We start from the raw sequence: 11966 nt of genomic DNA on the forward strand, positions 1-11966 counted from the left end.
CCTGGTGCTCTTCCAGGGCAAGCAAATTTCCCGCCCTCTTATTTATTAATTTTTAAAAATGATCTTATGTATTTATTTTTAGAGTGAGGGGAATAGAGGGGGAGAGAGAGGGAGAGAAATATCATGTGAGAGACATCAATCGGTTGCCTCTCATACACGCCCATACTAGGGACCCAACTGCAACTCAGGCATGTATCCTGACCCAGAATTGAACCAGTGACTTTTCCAACTGAGCCACATTTGTCAGGGCTGCCCCTGCCCTCTTGTCGTTCACATTCTAGGGAAAAAAAAACAGACCTTGAACAGCAGGTCACTCCTCTCCCACCTCTTCTGTGGTTCCCTATCTTACACTCTGTGAATCTCACCGACCTGCAAGACCCATGGGACATGCATCAGCCCCACTGCCTGATCTCTTAGGCTTCTCGCTAGTTTCTTCTGTTCCAGGCACACTGCCCTTCTTGATGTTCCTCAGTGTGCCTGACATGCATTTGCATGAGTAGTAAATCAATACATGAAACTCTTCATTTTCCATAAAACAGATGACTTTGTGCAAGGAGAAATGGCCTGGGCCCTCAGATCTGTAAACGTGCTGTCCCAAAGTGAGGTGGCTGCAAAGCCACTGCTTTCAGTGTTCACTGTGGCCGTGGGCTGGGCTCTCCCCTGACAAGCTGGGTGAAGTGAGAAGGACTCTTGCTCTTTCTGGGCTTCGGGGCTTACATTTGAGCAAGGTGGCAGATGGGTGGTAGGAGGTGGGCCAGCCCAGTGTTCACAGTGTTCTCAGACCCAGACCCCTTTTTTGGTAACTGATATTTTGGATCACCCCATTGCTACTTTAAATGGAATTCAGAGATAATAAATCTAACCTACATTCATTGAAAAAAAAAAAAAAATCAACATCATGCCCAAACTGGAGAAATAAAGGGAAAGAAATTTAGGATAAAATTGAAACCAAACCCGAGTTTGGCTGCCTGTCACAGTGAAAGCCAAACTCGTGAAACAGGTTCTGGTGAGAAGGAAGTGATTTTTTCAAGTGCTGGCATCTCAAAAAGATGGGGGTGGGGGACTCCTATCCTCAAAAAACCATCTTAACATCTCTGTTCAAGCCAGTGATTCTTATAGGGAGTTGGTGGGAACTCAGGAGAGGGAAATTCCTAGGGGGAGCGCAAATGTGCAGTGTTTCTTGAGAGACAGAAGGAAGAGTAAGGGTAGGAGGCTGAAAGGGGCGTTGTGCAGCTCCTGCCCAGGTTTACTCTCTTCATCCAGATGTTATCTCTCAATTTGCATTATCATTCCTCCCTTCCCGGGACACCTGTGGTTTACAACTGCAACCAGAACTAAAGCACGAGGCTGATTATATACTTTGATTTGTTACAGAATAAATAATTTGATTACTAGCTGGAAGATACCAAATCATGGTTATAACTTAACATTTTAGCGCAGGCAGAGGTTTTTATGAGGAAAGAGGAGAGGAAAAGCAGAACAAAGAGATCAGGGGAGGGGTTGTAGACATGCAGGCAGTGCCTTGCGGGTCCTGATGTGGATCTTTATGGTCAGCGTTCTTGAGTTGGTCATCTAGTCTTTGTCAGCTTAGCCAGATTCCGAGGTAGGGTTGTTTCTTAGGTTTGCACAGGAATTAAACATGTTGATTCTGGTAAAGTATACTTAGAAAAAAAAGTTTTAACATGTAAACTCTAGCTTTGAGAGAAAAATCAGGTTAGAACAACAAGCTGGCTTTAAAATTTACTAATATTAATATGGGTAGCTTTATATAAGTACAGTGTATTCATTCCCTGTAAAAAAAATGATCTGTATTTCAGTCCTCAGGCATAAATACAATACAAGACAAAATGAAGCAATTAGAGGCTTGCCTCTATTTACAGGGCTATTTTTTGAGTGATTAATATCCTGTAAGTGTGTTGCTGTGGTGACATAATTTTTCAAAATGGTAAAAAAAAAAAAAAAAAAAAAAAGGCCCCTTAATAATGTTTTGAGCAACACAAAGTTCGGTCTTCCCTCAATTGACACAGTAGTCGCATTCCCGAGAAATTTGGTGTATATTAAAACTGGGCAACAAATACTTTCAGTTTATATGTCAAAAGGATTAGGATGTAGGTTTAGGTTTTATAGCTGTACTAGGTCCTGGCAAGATATGTTGGAGGGCAACTTTTGTTGTTTAAGACTCTTCTTTCTGTTGCGAGGGCACACAGTACCAGTCCTGGTCCCAGTCCCTGCCCCATTCGTTGCTGTGTCAAACCAGTATGTCCCCCAACTTCCTTGGACTATGCTCCTGCTTGGCTGCCAACAAGGTGTTTCACCCTGGAAACTGACAACAAGTTGCCCCAGCTTAAAGATCTGTGGGTGACTGGCTCCTCAAGATCCAGCTCTTTGGCTGGGATTCAAGTCCTTGAACCCAGATGTTCCTCCCTCTTTGATTTTCTGCCACTAGAGAAAGACTTTTCTTTGGCCTCCTCTAGAGGCCTCAGGGTATCTTTCCTGTAACACAGCCTGACAGCTAATGTTTACTGAGTACTTACAATACCTGGATAGTCTTAAAAGAACTTTAAATACACTAATTTATGAAGTGTGTTCTATTATCATTTCCATTTTACAGATAACAAAACCTTAGACTCCTAAATGAGAGTGAACCCAGGTGCTGTGTTCCTAACCACTACACCACCCTGTCTCTCCTTGGCCCATAGGCTGTGCTGGTTAATTTCCTTTTCTAGTTTCTGGAGGCAGCTCCAAATGATCTGACTGCCTGCATTTTGTATGATTGGAAGGGGATGTGAGGTTGTCAACTTGAAACTACATTTTCATAACACTTATCTAAACGGGCTTAACAAAAATGGGTGGGGAGGGGTCTGCAGGCCTAGCTTTAGTCCCTTATTTCTAACCCCAGCCCTATCCCTAGTTCCATCCCCATCCTTAAATCTCAACACCACTGTCACCTCTAGCCTTACTCCTACCTTAGAGACCCACCACTACCACCTCCTGACCCACCCAACTCCCCATTCACCCCTTAACCTACCCCTGCGAGTACATATTCCCACCCTCCAAGGCCCACTTCCACCCTGTTAGAAATGAACGAGAGATAGAGACAGGAGGAGCTGGCTGATTTGATCCAAGTGCCTTTATTTGATGCTGCACTTACAGGCGGGCTGGGAGAATGGGGTTTTTAAAAGAAAAAGCACTGGGTTGGGGGTGGGGAGAATAAGGGAGGAGTTAGTTTCTTATTCTTCTGGGCTGTTGCCTCAGGGTCTCAGGATATGAGTCAGGACAACGGGTTAGGCAACCATCCGGGTTGTTCCCAGGTACAGAAAGGTCAGTCTGACCGTGTGGGAGAGAATTTCGATTACTCTGGAGGCTCTCAGGTGAGTTGGGATAACTGAGTCATGAATAGTCTTGCTGGTCGGGAAACTGGCCTGACCCTCTCATGCTCCAAGTTTCATTCCCAGCCCCCCTCCAATCTCATCCCCATCTTGGTTACCATCCTAGCCTTACCTAGTCCTGCCCTTTAGTCTAGGGCCTCCCTCCTGCATCTTCGTGTGGCACTTCCCCACTGTTTCTGTACTTGTGGCGATGTCATTGTGGGTGAGTCTGTGCATCTCCCCTCAGTGCCCCAGCCCACCCCTAGTCTCCCAACCACTAGACCCCTCTATAGCTTAGCTGTCCAGGGAGAGCTGTTAGGTGGAGCAACCTATTGATTCTCAGTTTGTAGTCAGATCTCAGAGGTTTCCGTACATAGAAGTACCTCTCACTTCTGCCTAACACCACTGCCTCAACATAGCTGGGACTCTTTTTCTCTTTTTACAACTTCTCTGTACCAACTACAACTACTACTGATACTATAACAATACTGCCAATCTGCAAATGAAAGTATGCTTAACTGTAGTTAGTCAGCAGTGAGACCTCAAGAACATACTGTTTAGCCTTGACTGTCAAAACATTTACAGGGCTGATCACGGGAAGTATAAGCACAGATATGAGGCAATAGGAGTTGTCCTGTTGTGTCTGGTGGGCGTGTATGTAGGCTCAAAGGCATTGGAACACAATTTGGCAAACTACTGGAGCTGAAGAAGCATAAAACCTATATAACCTTCCAGCTCTATTTGTGGGCATATACCCTAGGTAAATGCTGGCACACATGCCTCAGGAGACGCAGTGAAACTGTCTCTGTGTGTGAGAGGGCAAAACTGGAACAACTTAGGTCTCCAGTCATCAAGAGAATTCAGAATCAAAATGGCAGAGGAGTGAGTGGAAATCACACTGACTTCCTCCCAGGACCAACCTGGAATTACAACTAAATTGTGGAGAAACCACTGGGAAAAAACAACTGAACAGTAATGAGAGAGGAGCCTGATAACCTTGGACAGACAGAAGAATCAGCTTTAGCACAATCTAACTGGTAAGGAGTGCGGTAGAGACTCCAGAAGGCAGGCGGGGTGCCCACGGGCGGCAGCACCAGAAGGATATTGAAACAGCCGGTTGATCCCCCTAAGAAGAGCGAGGTCTAAACCATAAGTGGGGACCTCCAGCCTACAGCACCACAGCCCAAAAAGTACACAGATAACAGCCAGCTGAGAAAAGCAGCAGCGTTGCTCTCTGCCAAGACAGAAGGCTGGAGATGCAAAGAGCTGTTTAAAGGGCCAACCCATAAATTTTTATTTGCAGCCACTTACCCTGGACTTTGGCAAAGTAGGGGCAGAGTGGGATGGAGATGCCTGAGGAGAGACTGAGGAAGGAGGCTTTGGGGAGAGAACTGAGACAGTAGCTGGCGGGATCCCAGTGCTGACTCATCCCTCATTTGGCAGCAGCCATCTTTCTCAGGCAGACCACTCCCCTGAGTGACAGCAACTTGAGAGGACCCAATAGCCCCATCCCTAGGAGGGACTTGGCCCTGCTGAGTACAGAGTGGCAGTCACAGATAGTAGATCCCTGGCTAAAGGGGGCGCAGAGTGGTCTAGAGACTCTTGAGGAGAGACTTTGGAGATGGAGGCTTTGGGAAGACAATGGAGAGAGTAGCTGGCAGGATCCTGGTGCTGCCTCCTCTCCCATATGGCAGCAGCCATCTGGCTCAGGCAGACCACTCCCCTGAGTGGCAGGAGCATGAGAGGACCCAATAACCCTGCACCTACGAGGGACTCTGCCCTGCCCTGAGCTTTCTAAGCCACCTGCTGAGTGCAGAGTGACTAGAGTAACAGCTGAGGGAGAGAGCCACAGACAGCAGATTCCTGGAAGTCTGGAACGGACTGCCTAAGGTCACACAGGGTCAACATATGACATCATTAGAGGCAGATCCAGAAAGAAAAAACAGTGGTCTCTTACCATTTAAGTTCACACCACAAAGTCAGAAAGTCAAGACATCAATTTAAGAAGCAGAATCAAAAAGAAGAGTCTCACAGATAATGGGAAGACAAAAAAACAAAACAAAACAAAAAAAACCCCAGTTGAAGGGAAAGGAGGAATCCCCACAAAAAGAACTAAATGAAATAGAGGCAAGTAAACTCTCAGATATTGAGTTCAAAACAATGGTTCTACGAAGCTCAATGAGCTCAGTGAGCTCAGAGAGAATTACCAAGAAATACAGGGGAACTATGAGGAACTTACTGCAAACTCTATCAGCATGAAAAAGGACATAGAAACTATCAATAAGAGACAAGAGGAAATGAAGAATACAATTTCTGAATGGAAGAACACAGTAGAAGGAATCCAAAGCAGGCTAGATGAAGCCGAGGATCAAATCAGTGAGCTGGAGGATAAGATAGAAAAAAGCTTCCAGAAAGAGCAAGAATATGAAAAAAGACTCAAAAAGAATGAAGAGGCATTTAGGGAAATTCAGGACAACCTGAACATAGTAATATCTGTATAATAGGGATACCAGAAGGAGAAGAGGAGGAAGGGATAGAGGACCTGTTTGAAAAAGTAATGATAGAAAATTTCCCTAATTGGAGAAGAGAAGAAGTCACACAAGTCCAGGAAGCAGAGAGTCCCATTCAAGAGGAACCCAATGAGGCCCACTCCAGGACACATCATCATTAAAATGGCAAATATCAAAGACAAGCAGAAAATCCTAAAGGCAGCAAAGGAGAAAAAGGTAGTAACATATAAGGGAGCCCCAATATGGCTAGCAGCTGACTTCTCAGCAGAAGCCAGAAGGGACTGGCAAGAAATATTTCAAGAAATGAAAAGCAAAGGCCTGCAACCAAGACTGCTCTACCCAGCAAGGCTCTCAATTAAAATGGAAGGCAAAATAAGGAGTTTCCCAGACAAAAGAAGGCTAAAAGAATACACCTCCACCAAACCAGCATTGCAAAACATGCTAAAGAGACTGCTTTAAGATGAAGAAAAAGAGTCTATGAAACCTGGTTCTTTTCACAGTCACCAATACTTGATATTACCAGTATTTTTAATACTTAATCTGATTGTGACAATGATGTGTCATTTTAATTGTTACTTCATTATTTGTTGAAACTAACCCTGTTTTTCTGTATTTCTTGTCTATTTCTATTATTTTTAAAAAGCTTTAAATGACATTTTGATATTGTTTATACATTTTTGACTAAATGTTTGTAGACTTTTTTCTGTAAGAAAACCCTAGAACTATTAACCCTTTTCTAGATGTGTTGCAAATATTTTACTATTCTATTACTTGTCCTTTAATTTTTTAAAATGTGTATATAACTATATAGTCTTAAATGTTCAATATGGTCATATTGTCAATATCTTACTTCATAGATTCTGGGTTTGAATATGTTACTTTGGGGTAAGAAAAATATTATTTTATATTTTCTCCTAAAACTCCTTAGATTTTACATATTGATTTTTAATTCACCTGAATATTTTTTTTGTATAATGTGTGAAATAGGACTCTATATTTATTTTATTTCAAGTAATAGTGGTCCATGCACCTTATCTGTTGAATAAGCCTTATTTCCCCCATTGATTTGAAATATCAATTTAGTCATATATTCCATTGTTAGACAGATATATACGTTTGTTTCTATAATGTTCATTTTATTTCATTGATCTACTGGATTATTTCTGTGCTGGTGTCATGTTGTTTTAATTGCTGAGACTTTATTATGGATTTAAATTTTTTAATATTTTATAATGGATCTTGACATTTAAAAAAATAAATAAAATCAATCTGCATGTAAAAAAAAAAAGGAAAGAAAGAAGGAACTCCTACATTTTGCAACAACATGGATGGAACTGGAGAATATTATGCTAAGTGAAATAAGCTGGTCGGTGAAAGACAAATACTGTATGATCTCACCTATAAGTGGTATCTGTTCAACACAATAAACTAATGAACAACATAAACCACAAGGAAGAAAACATGGAGCAGACTGAAAGTGACCAGAGGGGATGGGGAAGGAGGACAATGGTGGAAAGAAGGAAAAGGGACTAAACAAAGAACATGTATGAATGATCTGTGGACATGGACAACAGTGTGGGAATTGACTGTGGGAGAGGGGGGTGGGGTGGGATGGGTAGAGGAGGGCTAAGGGGGAAAAACTGAGCCAACTGTAACAGAATAAACATGATTTAAAAATAAAAGAAAAGAGAACCCCCAAATATTACACACTGGCACAGTGGGATGCTATACAGCTGTGAAGATGAATGGATTAGAGCTTCAGGTAACCAACCTGGGTGAATCTCAAATGCTGACCCCAAAGAGCCAGGGTGGGACTGATGTATGTATGTATATAAAGTGCCATTTAAACAGGATTTAGAAACAGGTAACTCCATGCTGGGCCAGGCCTGGCACTCCTTTACCCTCACTCTAGCCCAGGGACACAGAGCTGCTGAGTGTGAACCCAGGTGTGGTGTCTTGTGGGTGGCAGTGGAGTATCCTCGAGCAGCCCTGGCACCCCTTCCCACTTCACCCCAACACTGACCTTTCAGAGCCCTCATCCTTCGGGTCTCAGGATACAGGAGGCCTCTGCGGAGTGGTGTCTGTCCCCTGTCTTCCTCCAGCTCTAAACCTTCTCTGCAGGAGGAAGTGGGGGACTCTGAAGGGGAAAGGGTGGGGCAAGAACTGTGGAGGGGAATGAAAGGGATAACGCAGAGCAGCAGGAAAGGAGGAGGCAGAAGAAGGGGAGGGAGAGAAACACAGTCCCTTCAAGGAGGCCTGGAGTACAGACATGGACCTCCCACGGTTCAGATCCGGAGGCCCAAGCAGGAGAAGCAAGAGTGGCCTGTTAGCCCCTGGTGGGAGTGGTGGCAGTGCCCCGCCACCCTGTCCCACCTTGGTCGGCCATCATGCCTGCGCAGGGCTGCAGGCCTCAAAGCAGTGGGTGCTGGCACCGAGGAACCCTGACTTCAGTTTAGTCCCCTTCTTTCAATCTGTCAACAGCAGGTTTTCCCTGAGTGCCCACCAAGGGCCCTGAAGTACCGATGTCTGTTTTATTTGTCAGCACCCTCTTCACGTCTTTTGGGGACACACCTTCCCTGCCATGTCTCTGTAAGTCACATTAGCCTTTTCCCCAAGATTTCAAAACCGAATCTGGTAAGAGTCAGGGCCCTCTTGGTGGCTGCAGTGACAAGATGAGGGGCAGGCAATGTGGACTGTCACATTCCTTGCCACCTGTGGGATGGCAACTGCAGTTTGTTCTGTCAACACCTAATGGCAATTACTTAGTGCTTCCCACGCGCCCGGCACAGCTAGCGCTTTACGTGCACTGAGGCATTTAGCCTCAGAACGACTTCAGAAGGAAGGTGTTAATGTTAGTAGTAGTAGTTTGTACATAAGAAAACCCAGATACACTGAGAGAAACAAACTCACCCTCAGAGAGGAGTAGAATTGGTATTTGAGCCTGTACAGCCAGATTCCCAAGAGTATGAACTTTACCTCTACCCTGTGTACCCTCTCAGATGTTTACAGGGGTTTACAAGTGCCAAACATTCTGCTTGGTGCTTGCGATTCCTGTGCCCTGGTAAGCATACTCTGGCCTCAGGGCCTTTGCACTTGCTGCTCCTTGTGCTTATTAAGCTCTTCCCCTACATATTTGCAAGATTCTCTCCTTCACTCCCTTTGGGTCTCAGACCAATGTTGCTTTATCATTGATGCCTCTTCTGAGCATCCTAAATAAAATAGCCTCACTTCTGGCTAACTCTGGCACCTTCTATCCCCCACCCCCACTCTGTCTTATTATTTCCTCGTCCCCACTACCATGTGACATTTTGCTTATCTATCCATATAACATATTAGTTATCTACTCATATGAATATTACTTATCTACGTTAATTCTCTCTTTGTCTTCCCCCAGGAGGAAGGAAGCTCTGAGAGAGTTGTCTTTCCCATTTTATTCTCAGCACACCGATTCGTGCCTGAAACATTGTCAGCCTTCAACCACTTTTTACGACCGAATGAAAGGGGCTACAATGGTGGAGAGTTAGGTTCCTGCCCTTAGTGAGCTCAAATGCAGCGGGGACAACTAACAGTCACCAAGACACAAGACACACACACACACACACACACACACACACACACTCTCATTTCAGGTAGCAGTAAATGCTGTGAGGAAAACTTCAGCTGCATAAGGGAAATGAGAGTGGTGGAGATAGCATGGAGGATATAGTGGCCTGGTGAGGCCTCTTGAAGGGGACAGTTAAGCAGAGACCTGGATGAATTAGGGGAGGTGGTGTGGTCAAGGCCCAGGTGGCTGCCAGAGCGGAGTCCTTTTAATAGGTGGTGCTGGGAGAAGAGATGGGGTGGGTGGCAGGGACCAGGCCATGCAGGACCCTGCAAGGTCAGGTTTTCAGAGGCAGAGTAGGGAACCGCCTCCAGTTTTTCTGGGGGCCCAGTGCCATGTTTCCTGTTGTTCGTGTCCTATGGCTGCTGTAATAAACTATTGCAAACCTGGCAGTTTGAGACAACAGACTTATTCTGTCATAGGTCGGGAGACCCAAAGTCTGAAATCAGTACCGCAGGGCTGAAGTCAAGGTGTCAGTGGGCCGCGCTCCCTCCAGAGGCACTGGGAGAGCCTGCTCCTCACTTCTTCCAGTTTCTGCTGGCTGCTGGCATTCTTTCGTTGTGGCTGCCCTCTGCGTCTTTGAGGTCACATTGCTTCCTTCTCTTCTGTGTCAAATCTCCCTGTGACTCTACATCATCAGGACACTTGTGATTGCATTTAGGGCCTACCCAGGTAATCCAGGATAACTTCTCCAACTCAGGATCCGTAATGACATCTGCAAAGTCCTTTTTCCATAAAGGGTAACATTCAAAGATTCCAGGATCTAGGACGTGGATGTCTTTGGGGTGTGTGTGTGTGTGTGTGTGTGTGTGTATGCGCGCGCGCGTGTGTTGGGGTAGACATTATTTAGCCACCATATCTGTGCCTTCCGTTGTCTGGTAATTCAATGATTCTTAGACCAAATTAATGTCCTCATTGCCTTAGCTTGTTCAACCTGTTTTTCTGTTGTTATGATGAAAAGCTTCTAGACTAATCCACTTCCTCACATGGTAGGTGTTAATAAATGTTTTCATGGAAAAAGAAAAAGGGGGTTCATACATCCTGAGTGTACCCAGTGAACACAATGCACAGTAAGTCCTCAGCAAATGATAAATTAAATTGGTTTTTATACAATGCAGAGAAGTCTGTGTTGTTATCCTCCACGTTTTAAGAGATGAAAGGACTGATTAGTCACTAAGGGTGCACAGGGAGGGGGTGGGGGCTTCAGGGTTAGCAGTCAGGGGTGTCTGACTCCAGGGAACGCCCGCCTCCCCCTACACCGGGGCTTCACTACCTGGACGCGGCTGATACTTTGGGCCAGACAACTCTTTGCTGTGGGGGCTGCCCTATGCATTATTCTAACATATTTAGCAGCATCCCTGACTTCTAGCCACTAGATGGTGATGGTCCCCTAATTCATGACAACCAAAAATGTCTCTACACATTGCCAAATGCCCCTGGATGGCAAAATCTCCTCTTCTTGAAAATGACTGCACTCCATTATGTTGTCCGACTGTTGGAGGGGACACAAAAAGGTGCTTTTTCAGTTGGGAATTGAACTCAGGAGTCACACAGAGCAAGGAAGAGGCTGCGTCTAGGCCATTGAGGTATTAAAGCAGACATTACCGGTTACAATATCTACTGATATTTACCTTTGTTTCTCTAGTACAAATTTTCAGCTGGGGACATTGCTGCCAGAATAAATACTACATTTCCCAGCCTTCCTTGCAGCAAAGGTATGACCATGTGACACATTCCAGACAATTAGAGGTGATGTGGGCAAATGCCTACCTGTGTCCTTGAAGGAGCGTGTGCTGCTCCCCTTCATTGCCTTTTCCCTGGTCTTGCTGCCTGGAATGTGGACCTGATAGCGACAAGATCAAAGAATCCTTGGTCTCAATACCAGGGAGCAGCTGTTTTGCCTGGTCCGCTTATGCTTGCACATTACTAGAGAAACCAGCTTTGTTTCCGTTTAAACCACTGCTATTTATGAGTTTTGTTAAACTTGGTAAACCTGTATTCCAGCTATTCCAGCTACCCAAGCCAGACATAGTGGGGAATAAAAAAATGTAGGAAAGGGGATAGAGGGATATAAACGGAGGGCACAGGCCGCGTGACTGGGTGAGCTCAGAAACGCTCAGGGATACCTTCTGGGAAGTCTGAGTCAGATCTCGAAGGTCGCGTAAATGTAGAGTTGGGAAGAAGGGGGAGGGCCCTTCAGAAGTGACTGCAGCAGGAACAAAGGCCTTGAGGAGAGACCAGGACAAGGAGGGCCTGAACAGGCTGAGAAGAAAAAGAAAGGCACATCAAAGGGGAGCCCTGTGCCAAGGGGCACATTTCACCAGGGGAACCGAAACCAGGTGTAGGGAGGCTGGAGTTTGTCATGAGTCCTGGAGGACATCTCAAGGCTGCGATTGGAGGCAGAGAAATGGCTGGGGAGCCTTGACCCCTCTCCAATTCAGAGGACGATTTTGGAGCTGACCCCTCACACATGCTCCATTCCCCATG

The sequence above is a fragment of the Pteronotus mesoamericanus genome, unplaced genomic scaffold (assembly GCF_021234165.1).
Source record: "Pteronotus mesoamericanus isolate MK-2021 breed Mesoamerican mustached bat unplaced genomic scaffold, CSHL_Meso_final contig_25, whole genome shotgun sequence".
Classification (NCBI taxonomy): domain Eukaryota; kingdom Metazoa; phylum Chordata; class Mammalia; order Chiroptera; family Mormoopidae; genus Pteronotus; species Pteronotus mesoamericanus.